General features: G+C 39.1%; 1 long non-coding RNA gene across 1 annotated transcript; it reads left to right on the top strand.

The window, feature by feature from the left end:
- Nucleotides 1-1647: 1647 nt before the first annotated feature.
- LOC119871158 lies at nt 1648-7422 on the top strand. The gene is made up of 3 exons (XR_005356786.1): nt 1648-1814; nt 4025-4074; nt 7111-7422. It is a non-coding gene; the product is annotated as an uncharacterized LOC119871158 (long non-coding RNA).
- The last annotated feature ends 9024 nt before the right edge of the window (nt 7423-16446 follow it).

Genomic DNA, 16446 nt, shown 5'->3' with positions numbered 1-16446 from the left:
ACACTAACAACGAGACTGAAGAAAGAGAAATTAAGGAGTCAATCCCATTTACAATTGCACCCAAAAGCATAAGATACCTAGGAATAAACCTAACCAAAGATGTAAGGGATCTATACCCTAAAAACTATAGAACACTTATGAAAGAAATTGAGGAAGACACAAAGAGATGGAAAAATATTCCATGCTCATGGATTGGCAGAATTAATATTGTGAAAATGTCAATGTTACCCAGGGCAATATACACGTTTAATGCAATCCCTATCAAAATACCATGGACTTTCTTCAGAGAGTTAGAACAAATTATTTTAAGATTTGTGTGGAATCAGAAAAGACCCCGAATAGCCAGGGGAATTTTAAAAAAGAAAACCATATCCGGGGGCATCACAATGCCAGATTTCAGGTTGTACTACAAAGCTGTGGTCATCAAGACAGTGTGGTACTGGCACAAAAACAGACACATAGATCAATGGAACAGAATAGAGAATCCAGAAGTGGACCCTGAACTTTATGGGCAACTAATATTCGATAAAGGAGGGAAGACTATCCATTGGAAGAAAGACAGTCTCTTCAATAAATGGTGCTGGGAAAATTGGACATCCACATGCAGAAGAATGAAACTAGACCACTCTCTTGCACCATATGGTGTTCCTTTAAGGAGTATTTTTCTGGCTTGCAATTAGGATACTGCTGAGTCCTTTCTAAGTCTTGCTTTTTAAGTTTTGCTAGGGCTTGTCTAGAGCAACCATTAGCACAGGGTTAATTTAGCCCCATGACTAAGGCATGACCCTTCAGAGGACTCTACCTAAGGCTCTGTATACTACACGATCATTCTACTCTAACTGGTAAAAATTAGAAATGTTCCCAGCCTTGTGTGAGCTCAGGCAGTTGTTTAGCTTAGTGCTTTGTAGAGGCTCTTTTTCCCAGGTCTTAACTGTTTTCCTTTCATGGTTGTGTACATCAGTACTCAGCCCAAGACTCAAGGGGACTCCTCTATAGATCTCTGGAAGGTTTGCTCTCTCTCCTTCTCCTCTCTCTCTCTCTCTCTCTCTCTCTCTGTGCATTTCCTTCCTTGGTACTCTGTCCCATGAATTTTAACTTCCTTGGCTTTCCTAAATTCTAATCTATCTCCTCACCCGAGTGAAACCAGTGTGCTGTGTACACTTCACATTGTTCCGTGCTGTGGCCTGTACACTTCCTCCAGGCAATAAGCTCCCCACTTTGTTGCCCTTCTCTAAGATAATAGTCCTGCGATTTTTCTTGTCCAAGATCTTAAAATTATCCTTCCACATATTTTGTTAGGTTTTCTGGTTGTTTAAGAGAAAGGGATTTATCTGATTCCTCTTACTCCATATGGCTGGAAGCAGAAGTCTTGTCTTCTGACTATTGAAACCACTGCATAAAAATTGTAGTGAGTGGACAGATGCTGCCTGCAGAGAAGGACCAGACTTTCATTCTTCAGCTGTGCTTGGCCAGAACCCAAAGCTTGCTCCTGATCAGCCCCTCAGAGCTGTGTCCCCACTTGACTACCACCAGTTTGAACAGAGGTTCAAACTGCCACAAAGGCCCCACGATTCCATACCATGCAGCTGCCACCTCTTCTCAGTTACCTGACATGATGATCACATCCTCCCTGCAGGTGCCGCAAAACCACCACCAGGACCGCAGAACCAAAAAGGTGGACAAATTTGCTTCAGGATGTCAATAAAGCTGCCCTTAATGATGGGCTTCAGGCTGACTGCAATGGACTGTGTGCAGCACACCTGGATATCGTGTGAATCTGTTACTGCTACAGCTGTGAAACTCTTCTGACAAAGGTGACTCCCATTTGTTTGGCTTCCTTGTGACACATTATCTAAATAGGCCAGGCAAAACCCATTTAAAAAATGAATGATTCGTGTAATAAACTTATGCAAGACAGTGGTTCCAAAACCTGGCATCACAGTATGCATCTTTGACAAGCACACCTGGGAGACAGGGACACAGAGTAAAGCCTGTGGCAGGCTTCCTCGTACCTGCTGGGAACCCCTGCCTGTGGTGAGTAACACCGTACACTCACACGTATGCACCTCCTGCATGCTTTCTGTAAGCTTCACCAAAACATCCGCCTCTGCTCTCTTCTTCCTACATTTGCACCACTCCATTCAATAAAGTATTTTGGTATTAAAAAATAAAAGGTACTAACTTATCTATGAAAAAATGCTGAATTAGTAGCAAAGGTTAAAAACTTGTACATAGTAGTTGGTTATTGGCAGAAAAAAATTTCGTCTGTCTCTCCTGATTTCTAACCTGACCTGTTTGGGTTTTTCTCAATAAATTAAATAAAACTATTTCAGAATTTTCCTGACACTAAAACCCTTTGAGGTCAATTTTAAGAACTAGGTTTTTTCCTCTTTAGTTTTTTAAATATATAATATGGTAAGATATTTTTTGGATGTTTTAGACTTTTGTTAAATACGAAGTATTTTTATTAAGTACATTTTCTTTGTGTTCCTTAATTGGTTCGTCCAGGTTTTATTTCATTATCATGAATGCTTAACTTGCTAAATTCACTCACTCAATGATAATTTGCTTTCTAAGGACTTACTAGATAGGCAAGAAGCCTTTAGCCTAATAATAGGTCATTTTTGGAAACAGGGAGCAAAACTGTGCCAGAATTAAACAGTCCTAAACACTAAAGGTTCAAGGTTGGTTTGAAACAGAAACCACAAATTTTGATTGAACCTACACTTGGCAGTATAAGACTCGCATGGATTGTTTCTAGTATTTTATAGAGGAGATATACACACAGTCTAACAAAGGGAGACAGGAAAACCAGTCTAAACTAGCAGAACATTCAGGAAAGGATTAAAAACTCAGATCTGGTATAGTGAACATGGATCTGGAGCCCTGAGTCTCATGGTCTGTCACCAACACACCTGGAGTAAATTAACAGAAGGATAAATGCTTTTGGAGAAACCAGCAACCTTCTCTGAGGTGAATGGATGGCAGATAGCACTATGCCAGGAACACGTTCCCCAGAAAGTCCTAAACTAAGAAGTGAGAGTTCCAAAGATAGAGTTTAAACGTGAAAAAAATTGCCTTCAGAATTCCCATTTTCTTAATTTATATCATGTGGTTGACTGGGCCAATATTGCCTCACCTGGGTCTCAGGAGACTAGGAAAAGCAAAAGGATATTTGTGAAATGTTTTCAAGTCACTAAAAAAAACAGTGGAAATATACATTAAAATACTTGACCTTTAAGGTGCAACTATAAAAGAAATTACTATATAGTTGGAAACTGGTTTTTCATTGTCAGTGGATCCCGCGGAATATCGCTGTTGAATTGTCTAGCACTTCACTGAGTTTTTTGAAGGGCCTCACAGATTCAAAAACCCAGACTATAACATTTGTTAAACTTTTTTCTTTTTTTTTTTTTTTGGTACGATGAAATGCAAATGAAGAAAAGCATAAAACATAAATCTGATAAATGATTATAAGACAAATACCATGGAACTATCATATATAGGTTAAGAAACAGAACAATGTCAGCAACCCACAAGCCCTCCCCAAGGCCCATCACGTATCAAGTTGTTCATTGAAATGATCCCAGGGTTGTTTTGGAGGATAAAAACCCTGTAAATCATATCTTTGAAAATTAATATCCCATGTAAATGACATACTCCAGACACATTTGCACAGTCCTGGGAAACTCAAACCAACAATGAGCCAGGGTTTATATTTGGTTTGAGTGAAACATTTCAAGACAGGAGTTAGAGATAATGAATACAGTCAGCATCAACAGAAAACTAAGCTCTGCCCTAGTGGTGGCTTGCTTCACAATGTTTACACTGTTCAGATCTGAGACTCACCTATGGGCTTACCTCTGTGGTCTGACAACGGGCAAATATTGGAAGGTCTGCAGGCACCATTGTGTAGGAGCGGATTACTCTTAGCCTGACTTGGCATTCATTGTTTTAGGATAAAGGAAGAACTTGTCTTCCTCACACATAATTTACTTTCTGTTTTTGCTTCTGTCTTTCCCAGGATCCAATGCTTCTTCTCTACTGGAAACTGTTTCTGGCAGCATGTACGTGGTAAGTCTTGCACAGCTAGAGATTCTTCATAAATGATTCCAAGACCGTTTTTTTTTTTTTTTCAAAAGGGGCCACGTACCTACTATATATGATACCTTCTCCTCTCCCCCTCTCACCAATCTTCTTACATATGTTTTGAGATGAGATTTTGAGATTTTGCATACTGGTTTTGTTAAACTTCTGATGGGACTAATGCCACGGCTGGGTGCAGTTGCCAGGTGAGTAAACTCAATCTCTCTCTGTAGAGCTTTATCAAGAGAAACAGAAAGAATGAATGGAGTTCTACTTGTGTGTGCTTGCCAGCAGATTCAGGGCTGCTCAGGTCTTGGAACTGCTTCTTGTCCGAGCAAATGGATACTAGAAAATTCTCACTAGGACAGAAATGACTTGCACACCAGATTCTTGCATCCTTATGCTGTTACCTGGTCAACTGCTGCTCAGTTTCCTAGTCCAGGTGTTTTCCTCACCACCTTGCCTGGCCCTCTGGCTCGTCACATGACCACATCCTGCCCATCTTCTGGTCTCTGCCCACGTGCCTGGGTTTGGGGTTTGTGAGGCAGTCTGTCTGCACTCAGTCCTGGAGCAAGCGGTTGTGGCACCGCCTCCTGTAAACCTCTGGCACTATGTGTCCTATTTCTGACCAAACTTCTGGCTGATGATACCTATCCTTTCCCTTTGCTAGAAGTCCCTAGCCGGCTTCTGAAGTCACCTCCTCTCCCAAACACTCAGCCTTGCCTCACTTTTCTGAAGGCTTGTGCTTGCTTTGTCATATGACGCATCCTGCTCTGGGCAGCAGACGGACATCATCACCAGTTCTTGTTTAATGATTTCTGCATTGCTATTGCCTATTCAGTTATTTGTTTCTCCAACCATAAGGGCTGATTCAAGACAGGTGCTATTCCTGTGTCCTCAGAATCTAGAACTCTCTCTAGAATTTAACAGGTATATAAGCACATTCATTGGCAAAAGCTTTTAACCTGGACCAGGATGATTCCAGTGACATAGAATCTAATTCTAGTTCTCTCACTGTCTAATACTGTAATCTTAGGCAAGTGATTTTGATATTTTTGGTTCTCGGTATCTTCATCTGCAAAGCAAGGATGGTCTGTTGGGATGGTTTCTAAGATTGCTTTCAACTTCAAAGTTCAACTCTGCTTATTGCTCAGAACCTTGATAATGAAATCTTCCAAAATGGTAGGACTCAAATTCTCACCCTAAAAGGGATATCTGGATTGTTCAAAACTGATTTTCAGAGAAACAAAAATTTTAAACCAAGTGATCCATGTTTCCTTTTTCATGTCCATTATAATGCTTAGCACATTGGGCCTTCAATTGTAGGATGAATGTTAAGAGATGAATCGCCACCTAGTGGACGTATCCCAAGGCAGTGGCCTCCTCTCCAGAACAAGAGGGAGCTTTGTTCTCTGTAGCCCGTGAGTCCTACCCATAGTTTCTCCTTCCTCAACCTGAGACACATCTCAATCTTGTCATTGCTTCTGCCTCTAAAAAAAAATTACAGAAATAATCATTTTGGCAAGAGAAGACATATTTATTTTGACCACGTGTGGTTTAATGTTTACCTATTTGTGTTTCACATTCACAGTGTGGAAGGCAATTTAAGGAAAAAAAGATAAGGTCCAGCAAACTTAGACTGGGTCTTTTTAGTCTCTTATCAATCTGGTTTGAAAACAATCCTTGAGCATTCAGAGACGCCTTGGCTAGACAGACAGAAAAGGGATAGTAGAGTTCGCACGTCTCCCAAGCAGAACTGTCTAGAGAGCGCAGCCTTTCATCCAGTTCCTCACCAATGTTCAGAGTTTTACAGTTCTCCTTGTTTAAAGGAAAACCATTTAGAGGCTAATCTAAGGCTTTGGATTCGTAGTTATTTCAATGTGAAGTGGAATCTTTGCTTGGATAACGTTTTCACTGAGCTTAAGGTAATCTAAGTGACTTCTACTTAAAAGGAACAAAAGGATATGATTATGCTAGGTCTTCTTCCTCCACCTTAGAAAAAATATCCATAAGTTCTGTCATTGGAGGTTCAAAGAGGCTTAGGAGGAGGGATCGTTGGTTAATTAATGAAATATCAAGAGGATTGCTACAAATCTTCAGCCCAGCTTCTGATGCCTCTACGGGACTTTATTATTTTAGCGCAAGAACTTCCTCATTTAATCAGCACTGATGATTCCTTCCAGCAACCCCAGATTGGCCAGCTATTTGTATTGCAAATGTAGCACTGAGGTGCTGTATTTCTCCAGCCTTCTCCACAATAATGTATTTTTTCCCTTTCCATTTGTATTTCTCTGCTACTAAATAAATGCCTCTAGCCAGCTCATGACATTCTGATATTTCTATTTCTGATTCCTACCCCACCAACTCAGTGCAAAATTTCTTCACTTCTCTACAGACTTGTAATTTCTCTTTCTCTGACATCTCTTACTATGTCTCAAAAAAAACTTCTGAAATGCTCTGAACCCAAAAATAACTCTTCTTTTGATTCTAATATCTATTCAAACAACTTCTCTCTGACCTGAACCTCCTTCCTTCTTTTCCTGTCTTCCTTCCAAGAAAGTCATTCGGAACGATTCCAACTAAGGTATTAATCCACTCTCCCTGAGTTCTATAGACACATTTCCCGGTGGCAAATCTGTAGAGCCTGACTCCTAACTAAATCACTCAAAGGATTGAGTCAAGATTTCTAAACCATAATCTTGTAACTCTGCTTTCGAACAGACTTTATAGATTTCCTCTTCTTACCTGTACCTCCTGGAAGCTGGTATGTAGATCAATCCAAATAGGCGAATAGGAGGGAGCCAGTGGGGGAGAGAAATGAAGAACTTATATGGTTAGAGCTAACCTTAGTCATGATTTCCCCTACCCCTGAAGGAAAATATACTGTCATACAAAAGCTTCCCTTGTTCCTCCAGTACATTCATATCCTTAGCAAAATTTCTACAGAAACTGCAGACAAAGAGTAACTTCAAATGAATGTGCTAATCAATAAGCATGCAGTAACCGTCTATCTATATATATTAGACCGTCTTCAGTGTTGAGTGGAAAAACGGAAATAAATATAAGGCACAGTTCTTGGATTCTCAGAACTTACGTTGATTGGCAAAAGCTGCAATTAAATATTTACAGAAAACAGGTAAGAAGGCATACCATAAATCACATCTAATTTTAGTATAGAAATAACGACAGAATTAAAGCTTGTGTTGTTGACTAAGGACCTGATGCTAAACCCCTTACAGAATTAATTACAAGCATCACATTGAGTTAAGTAAAAATTGTACTTCTGTATGGTATAAATCTGTTTCTGAAAGGTGTAGCAAGAGTTCAAACAGTGAAACAGTGTATTTGGTCAAAGTGGTAGACTAACAACAACAAAAAATATGTCCATATCTTAACCCCTGGAACCTGTGAATATGACCTTATTTAGAAAAAAAGGTTCTTTGCACATGTAATTAAGTTAAGGATTTTAAAATGAGATTATCCTGGTTCACCCTGATAATCTTATGACAAGTATCCTTATAAGAGACAGAAGAGGAGACACAGACACAGAGGAGAAGGTCATACGAAGACAGAAGCAGGTATTTGAATTTTGCAGCCGCAAACAAAGGAGCTCCTCGAACCATGAGAGGTTGGATAAGGCAAAGAATGGTCTCCCCTAAAGCTTTCAGAGGGAGAGAGGCCCTGCCAGCACCTTAGACTTCCAGTCCATAAACTGTGAGAAAATAAATTTCTGTTGTTTTAAACTGCTAACTTTTGCTAATTGGTTATGGCAGCCATGGGATACTAATACACGTGGTAATAAATCACATAAACCCTTTTTTGATGGTCCCATTTTCCTTACCATAATTTCCTGCCTAACCTTTACTGAAATGAATGAGAAATTAAAGGTATAGCTATACAGGATTGGTGAAATTCAGTAGGGTTTCTACAGGGAGAGGGACACCAACTTTCAAGAGATGCCTGGAGATGAGAATAAGATTTAGAGAAGGTTATCCTTGTGTATCTCCTATGTGCTCACCTTTTCATGTATTCCAAGTTCTGGGTAACACATAAAGGAATTAGGGAATAAGCTTTGGCTCATCTGTTATCTCCAAACGGAAGTCTGTCTGGTTTCTTGAGGCAAGCGCAATTAAAAACTTGTATTGTTTTTCTTATATGTAACACAGTTGAAGAAACAAAATCATAAATCTTTAGAATATCCAAACCAACGCTTTGCACCTTTTTCTATTACAGCGTTACTTCATCATTTTGGTATCCTTACAGCTATGCTTGGATCTTATGACCAAATCATTGTCAAAATTTGATCCTGAATATGCATAATGAAGAGTGTTTGTATCTTAGACATAAGATTGACTCTTGACTAGATAGAAACTATTTGTAATCATTAGTCGTCTTAGAGGAAACCTAAGATATAACTTTGAATTAATGAGATTGATTCCTAAACAATGCCAGGAACATAGTAGACACTCAATAAATATTTGTTCAATGAGTGAATTTATCCAGCTAAAAAAGAGTTAGACATCAGGTAGCCCTCTGATTAGGATGTGGGTAGTTAAAATAAACCCATTAAAGCTGATGATAGCTATGGAAAGCCAGACACAGCCATAAAGTAAAGCCCATCAGATTTCTTTGAAACAGCTGCAGAGCCTTCAAGAGGCTGAAAGAGTGATGCTACCTGGAGTTGTCTAAGAGAAAGCTTTGGGACTGGGGTACACTGGAGGGCACACACTCTCTCTTAAGGGAGCAGCCACTACTCAGCTGGAGCAAATTGTCACCATGCAGAAACTTGAGCCTAATTTGTCATTCATCTCATATTTTCAAGAGAAGCCCGAAATATAGATGAGAACACTTGCCATTTTAAAAGTTGGCAATGAATTCACTCTTTTAAAAAAATGCTCTGTGGTGGCCAAACAAAACACATCTGCTAGCCAGATAGGCCTAGAGTCCTCCAGTCTGGACCTCTACTTCTTAGTATCTTTTCCTTCTTTACTTCCCTTGGACTTCTCTCTATTTCTTCTCTCTTTCTTTCTTTCTTTCTTTCTTTCTTTCTTTCTTTCTTTCTTTCTTTCTTTCTTTCTTCTTTCTTTCTTTCTTTCTTTCTTTCTTTCTTTCTTTCTTTCTTTCTTTCTTTCTTTCTTCTTTCTTTCTCTCCTTTCAGCCTCTTGAATCACTAATTGTCTAGGAACTGGTGTCTGGGGTTAAAGTTGTGCAGGGAGAAAGATTAGAGAACTTGATGTGTTCTGAATGTCAGAACAAGGCTTAATTTGATCAAGTCAGAAAACGGACCATGAAGCAAGGAAATGGGCTTTATTTTTTTTTTAAGATTTTATTTATTTACTCATGAGAGACACACAGAGAGGGAAAGAGGCAGAGACACAGGCAAAGGGAGAAGCAGGTTCCATGCAGGGAGCCCGACGTGGGACTCGATCCCGGGTCTCCAGGATCACCCCTGAGCCAAAGGCAGACAGTCAACCACTGAGTCACCCAGGGATCCCGGAAATGGGCTTTAGATGTCCTAAATCCTGGGTTTAGTCCATAATCTAACAAATATCTAGCCACCGAAACATTATTTAACCTCTTTGGTTCTTAGTTACACCATCTACAAAATGGGAATAATTGCATCAATATCCACTGTGCCATTATTGTGAAATCAAATGAGATAATAGTTTTAAATGAACCTTATTGATATAAAGGGCCATAAACTTATTAATCATACAATAATTATTAATAACAAGAGGCTTATTTATTGCTGTGCTGCATGCTTGTTAGCATATGATAGTTATAATTCACAGAGCACCAGAAATGTGCATAGCCAGAAGTCAAATAGTCATGTCAAACATGCTGTAGTGAATTCTACAAGATAGTGTATAAATGATATGGTAAAGACTGAAAGTGCTATACAATTTCGGAAAAGAGGATTGGTGACAACTAGAGTAACAAGAGAAAGAGTCTTAGGAGTAGTGGGGCTTACACCAGACTTTAAAGGCTGCAAAGGATAGTCATAGTGTTACTGGTTTGTTTCAGGTGTCAAAACAGATTTTACTTTGGAATACATTTTTATGTAGGTGGCCTTTGGGAAGCACCCAACTGATTTAGTCTTTGGTTTCCCAAACTTCATTCGTTTATTCATTCATTCACCTGATCCTAATTGACATCTCTATATGCTAGACACCTTGATAGGTGGTAGAGGTACACCATCTATGCCCTCAGGGAGTTTACCATCAAGATGTTAAGCTTGGGAAATGCTAGGTTTGTTGAGATAAACCTTGTTGACTAAACAAAAAAAAATGCCTCCTATGTTTTCTGACAGATACCATGTATAACAATTGTAGCCCTTTTGTGCATTACAGAGATATTTGAGAGTATCCATGGGCTCATCTAGTCTCACCGGTTAACAGGGCTTGTGCATAGATATGACCACTGTGATTACTAGAACACAGAACCATTTAAAATTGTTCACTCATGTCGTTATTTTTTTTTTTTAAGATTTTATTTATTTATTCATGATAGTCACAGAGAGAGAGAGAGGCAGAGACACAGGCAGAGGGAGAAGCAGGCTCCATGCACCGGGAGCCCGACGTGGGATTCGATCCGGAGTCTCCAGGATCGCGCCCTGGGCCAAAGGCAGGCGCCAAACCGCTGCGCCACCCAGGGATCCCCACTCATGTCGTTATTACATACTTTATCGATGTCTACCATTTATAGAATGCTTGTCATGGAGTTGTGTTCATTTTTTTTTTTTAATTTTAGAAAAGGATTCTCTGATATACATGACCAGTTCTTCCAGACGCATTATGATACCCACGTACATTTAAATTTTGTATGTAACTATGTTGCTCTATTGTTTTCTCATTAAACTAGAATTTCAATTCAGTAGTTTCAAAGTTAAGAAGATAACTCTATTTATAGTAGCATTAAGAATAATAAAATACTTTGGAATTAATTTAGCCAAGGAGGTGAAGGACTTGTATGGTAAAATTACAAAACGTTGCTGAAATAAATTAAAGAAGACATAAAAGACTTAATAGTGTCACAATGGTCATGCTACCCAGAGTGACCTATAGATTTAATGCAATGTCTCTCAAAAATCTCAGTGACGTTTTTTGCAAAAATAGAAAAATCTCAAGGGACCTAGAATAGTCCAAAAGTTCTGCAAAAGAAGAACAAACCTGGAGAACTCATACTTTCTGAATTCAGAGCTTGCCACAGAGCTACAGTGATTAAAGCAGTGTGGTACTGACATAAAGACAGATATTTCACCACGTAAGGTGCGTGGAATAGTCAAAACCAAAGACTAAAGGTACAATGGTGGTTGCCAGGGGCTGGGGGGACATGAGGGGCATGAGGAGCTAGTGTTTAATGGATATTGAATTTCAGTTTTGCAATGCGAGAACAGCTCTAGAGACAGCTGGTGCTGATGGTTTCACAACAATCTGAGTCTACTAAGTATCACTGAACCGAACACCTAAAAATGGTTATTTAAAATGGTATACTTTATGGTACATTTATTTTGTCACAATCCAAAAGTTGGGAAACAAGATAAAAATAGGTTTTCAAAAATTATGGTACAACACTGCCTTTGTAGTTTTTACACAGTTTACACCACTTAAGTTTTCTGTTCTTTCTCACCCTTTAATCTTTATCATTGTTTTCGGTTTGTCCTCACCTCTGGGCCTCTGGCACCAAAAACATTAATGTTTGAAAAGTGGGTACATTTATTCGCAGGCCTTTTCTACATAGGGGATTTCACCTCCCCAGTCTGTACCTGCATTGGGGGGATTTATTACAAATGAACACCTTGTAGTCAGGGCCTCCTCTCTGCCTTGGGACACTCACCAGCCATAAGAGGCGCCCCCAGAGATTGCTCAACTTCTGGGAACCACTTCCCTTCTGCTGAAGGTTAGTCACTTTCCATCCCCCACTCCCAACCTCATTGGGTACCCGTCAGCTGTTTCACCTAGAGTCTAGAATAGTTTTCTCATCTAAATTGGCTTTCATTTGAAAGAAAGTAGAGATGGATGGATAGCATGAAGGGACCGGGTCCTAAAATGTGCACTAATTAGAACACTCACATCCAGAAGCTACTGACCTCTCCTCTCTTTGACTTCCCGTAAAATGATAGCCAGTGGTTCAGATCACAGTGGCTCAGGGTCTGTCCTTCCTTTTGGGTTGTTGGAGGGCTGCGTTTGGCTCACACTAGCTCTCCAGGCCAGGAGATACTCTTTTAACAGATGAAGTGCTCTGTTGACGGGAGAAAGGATGCAAAGCATAATGTGGTATGTGTTCATCAGCTACCTAAGGTGAGTTCTTTACAAACCCTATTAAATGAGAGCTGCTTGATAAAGTGGGATACGTGAAAATTCCTTAGGGATCCCTGGGTGGCACAGCGGTTTGGCGCCTGCCTTTGGCCCAGGGCGTGATCCTGGAGACCCAGGATCGAATCCACATCGGGCTCCCGGTGCATGGAGCCTGCTTCTCCCTCTGCCTGTGTCTCTGCCTCTCTCTCTCTCTCTGTGACTATCATAAGTAAATAAAAATTTAAAAAAGAATTGTTAAAAAAAAAAAAAATCTCTTGCAGTTCAGCTGATGTGTAATTGTGTTTCTGAGCTACCCAAACCAAATCAACAACCATCTTCATTTATTAAGTTCTTACAATTGAGCGGGTACAGAGCTGAGCAGCAACACACTGCACTGCCCTCTCTAATGCGAACATGTGAATAGCATAAAATCAACCAACTGGCCAGGGTAGAGTGATATAACCCTTTTGCTTCTCTTCTTCCCAGAAAAAGAGGTGAGAAATTGCATTTTCTTATGTCCAACCTACTTTATACCAACATCCAGATGTTGGATCCATTTGATGTCCATTGTAAACTGAAAGATCAGAAAGCATGAGCTATGACTACAGTTTCATTTAATGATCACATCTTTCTTGTTTTACTTGGTAAATCAGACATCATAAGAATGAAGGCATGCAGGAGTTCTACGTGACCAAGATAGGATAAAAGGGCCTAGATCTATCCTCTTCCCAGAAATAGCTGGAAAACTGGACAAAATGTATTCAACAATGGCTTTCGAGTAACTGGAAGTCAGGCAAGAAAACACAGAGATAGCCAACAGGAAATAAACCAGGTGAACCCCACCATGGTCCCACTTCACTGCCAAGAGAGTTTCCAGGCCATGGTGCCATGTGTCCATCTCATCATCCGTTTTACACCAAATAAAACTTTAGGATATCTAGATGTTAAGCACTGCTCCAGAAATTTGGAATACAAGTACAAACAAAACAACACAAAATGTGGCCCTTGCTTTAAAGTCCCCTGTCATCAGTGAATTGTGACAATACTGGGATACATGTAATAATGAAAGGGCATGCAATTTACAGTAGCTGTTCTGAGAGGCAGCAGGAACAAGGGTTGGGGCATAAGCAGGGGAGTCACTTCAGAAAAATTTCAAGGACTACTATACATTTAATCCAGATCTTGAAATTTGGGTCAGTTTTTTCTAGATAAACAAAGGTGGGAGGCAGGGAAAGAAGCTTACAAAAGTTACAGAAATGATATATATGAAGGCAAGAGAATGTTATAAGAGCAGATGTTTTCAAAGGCAGAAGCCACAGGGAAATTGACTCTAAGTTGATTTGTTATAAGGAACATCATCAGTATTTGAGTTGGAAACTTCTGGAATGTGGAAAGTGTTCATTAGGCTATTGTAATTTTCAGAAATAATTAAAACTGGAACACATTATGCTTTGTGGCCAAGAGGTAACAAAAATAGATGAACTTGAGGACGTTTGCTGTGATATACACTTCAGGTCATAACGTGTGACCTAGGGTTGCTAAGTACATGGTATCTCTAAGTGATATATCAGTAAGATGAGAATAGTTTGAGTCTGGACTACACTTCTCCTGGTAAGCTAAGCTTTACATGGCAGCAAGACTGCCTCAAAGCTATTTTAACAAATGAACTGATGTTTAGTAAACATGCCTTACAAACTTTACACTTTCATACAAATGTCATAAAACTGTTTTTTCCAAATCCCGATTTCTCTTTAATTAAGAAAATGGAACACTTGAAATGCCCAAACTTTTAATGCTCGTTTTCCCCTTAATGGAGTCCTATTCTTATGAAATCACTGTTTTATTTTTGTTAGAAAATGTTAAGGCTATAATTTTTAGTACCGTATAAACACAGATTCCTTTAGTTATATTCTTAAATAATTCCTTTTTAAAATTTTTATAGATTATTGACCCAATTTGTAAACATTACATTAACTTTGGAGAGACCTCCAAAGACATTTTTTTTTAAACTCCAGAATTTCCTGACGATTTTGAGGTTTTAGTTCGTGTTTATTATGACTGTCTCAGAGACTGATAGGAGTCTGAGAGCATGGGTAATGTATTACAGAAAGTCCTATTGAGCTTATTGCAAGAACATTTCTATCTGTGAGGGCTAATATCCAAGGCTGATGTTATCATGTTGTTACTTTGAACCGTGGTAGAGGGGGAAAAAAAAAAGGTAAAAGAAAGCATTTAATTGAATAAAAGCAATGAAACAAAACACCAATTGATTTTTCTGTGTTCTTGCATAAAACGGAAAGAGGTTGAAGACAAATTATCAAAATAAAAATAATATGTCCCCAGAACCAAGTTTATCAGACTGTCCGGGATGGTAAGGATTTACAGAGTGCTTAACTATGTCTGAGGCCATTCAAATGTGATAACTGCTTTTGCCACACACTTCCCCCTCCTCCTTTTATTTATTTTTTTAATGCTTTTTTTTTTTTTTTTTAAGGAGAGTGGAAGCAGGACAGTCCTTGTCCTGTTCAGTTTCTGTTTAGTAAAGAAGAAGAAGATAATAATACTAAGTGGGCCCCTCCTTAAACAGTAACAACTCCCTGGGAAAGTGGGTACTCCATTTCTTTGGAAATGCAGTTGCAGCCTTACATGGGAGTATATGACTCTACGGAGACATAAACTATATGCAGCACACGGAACTAGCAGGGGTGAAATCAGTCCTATTTTGGCTACCTAAGGTAGTGTCCTTCCCCTCTGAACTTCCCATTTCTCTTCTGTATGACTAGAATAATAATACCTACTTTTTAAGATTATCGTGAAGATATGCTTGGCCTACATTAGGTGCTCAACGATTGGTGGCTATTTTGACTATTATTTTTTATTATTGTCATTATTATTTTTATTACTACTATCATAATCATATTTGGAGAATGAATAAGAGAAATGTAGAGTTCATCTGAGATTATCTGGAAGCAAAATATTTTGGTTCCCATAACAGGGAGATAGTATGATGATTAGATTTGTCACCAAAATAGAAGTTAGAAATTAATGCCAGCCATGTGCATTTACTTCAACCAAGGACAACATTCCTTTTAAAACCTAATGGTGGTTGTCCTATTCAATTTCAAAACTACTTTTGGTGGGGTGCCTGGGTGGCTCAGTCAATTAAGCCTCCGACGCTTGGTTTTGGCTGAGGTCATGATCTCGGGGTCTTGAGATGGAGCCTCCCATAGGGCTCTGTGCTCAGCATCAAGTCGGCTTGGGATTCTCTGTCTCCTTCTGCCTCTGCTCCAACCCCACTTGTGCTCTTCCTCTCTCTCTCTTTCTAAAATAAATAAATAAAATCTTAAACAATTTTTTTAATAAAATAACTTTTGGCTGCACACTTTTTGAATGTAACCTTACCCAGCATTTTAGGTTAAAATTGTTCCAAAAGCATTATTTCAAGGTGGCTAACAGTACTGTCTCATGCCAGCCACCAGCAGCCAGGTGAGCCCAGCATCCCCAGGGGTCTTCTCCTTAGGCCTCAAGTCCTCCTGCTTTCCTTCCGGCTCTCAGGGAGAACTGGAAATCATCTCTCAGACTTGCAAACACAAAGCTAATTTTCAAGCAAGAAGAGAGTAGTTGAGAAAGCACTAATTACATCTTGGGATATAGTAGAGATAGTGAGGTTTTGTTTATAGTAATATAGCCCTAGGTATGAGTAGGAAAGCTTCTGCTTCTGTAAAGATTTCTTGCTTTTCAGACTTTTCCGTTTCCTACGGAACATATTTGCACAAAAGGGAGAGAAAAGTGACTTTTCAAAAAAGTGGATAACTTTTGTGAATATTTAACTATAAATCCCAGGGTGTTTTTAGAAAAGTATCTCTTTGGTCTGTGGAGGCAAAATTCAATTTTGCAATTGCTAGTATTAGGTATGTGTGTTTTAGAACAACTGCAGAACATGTTTACAAGTCATTTAAATATAAGATGTTAACACTATTTTTCTTAAAGCTAGAGAGCTGATATAATATATCCTACTGATAAAATGATACTTTGTAGTTGTTTTATTCCAAATTGATTATTT

The sequence above is a fragment of the Canis lupus genome, chromosome 3 (genome assembly GCF_011100685.1).
Source record: "Canis lupus familiaris isolate Mischka breed German Shepherd chromosome 3, alternate assembly UU_Cfam_GSD_1.0, whole genome shotgun sequence".
Classification (NCBI taxonomy): domain Eukaryota; kingdom Metazoa; phylum Chordata; class Mammalia; order Carnivora; family Canidae; genus Canis; species Canis lupus.
Note: the sequence above shows the minus strand (reverse complement) of the source record. Positions and strands in the feature narration are given on the sequence as shown.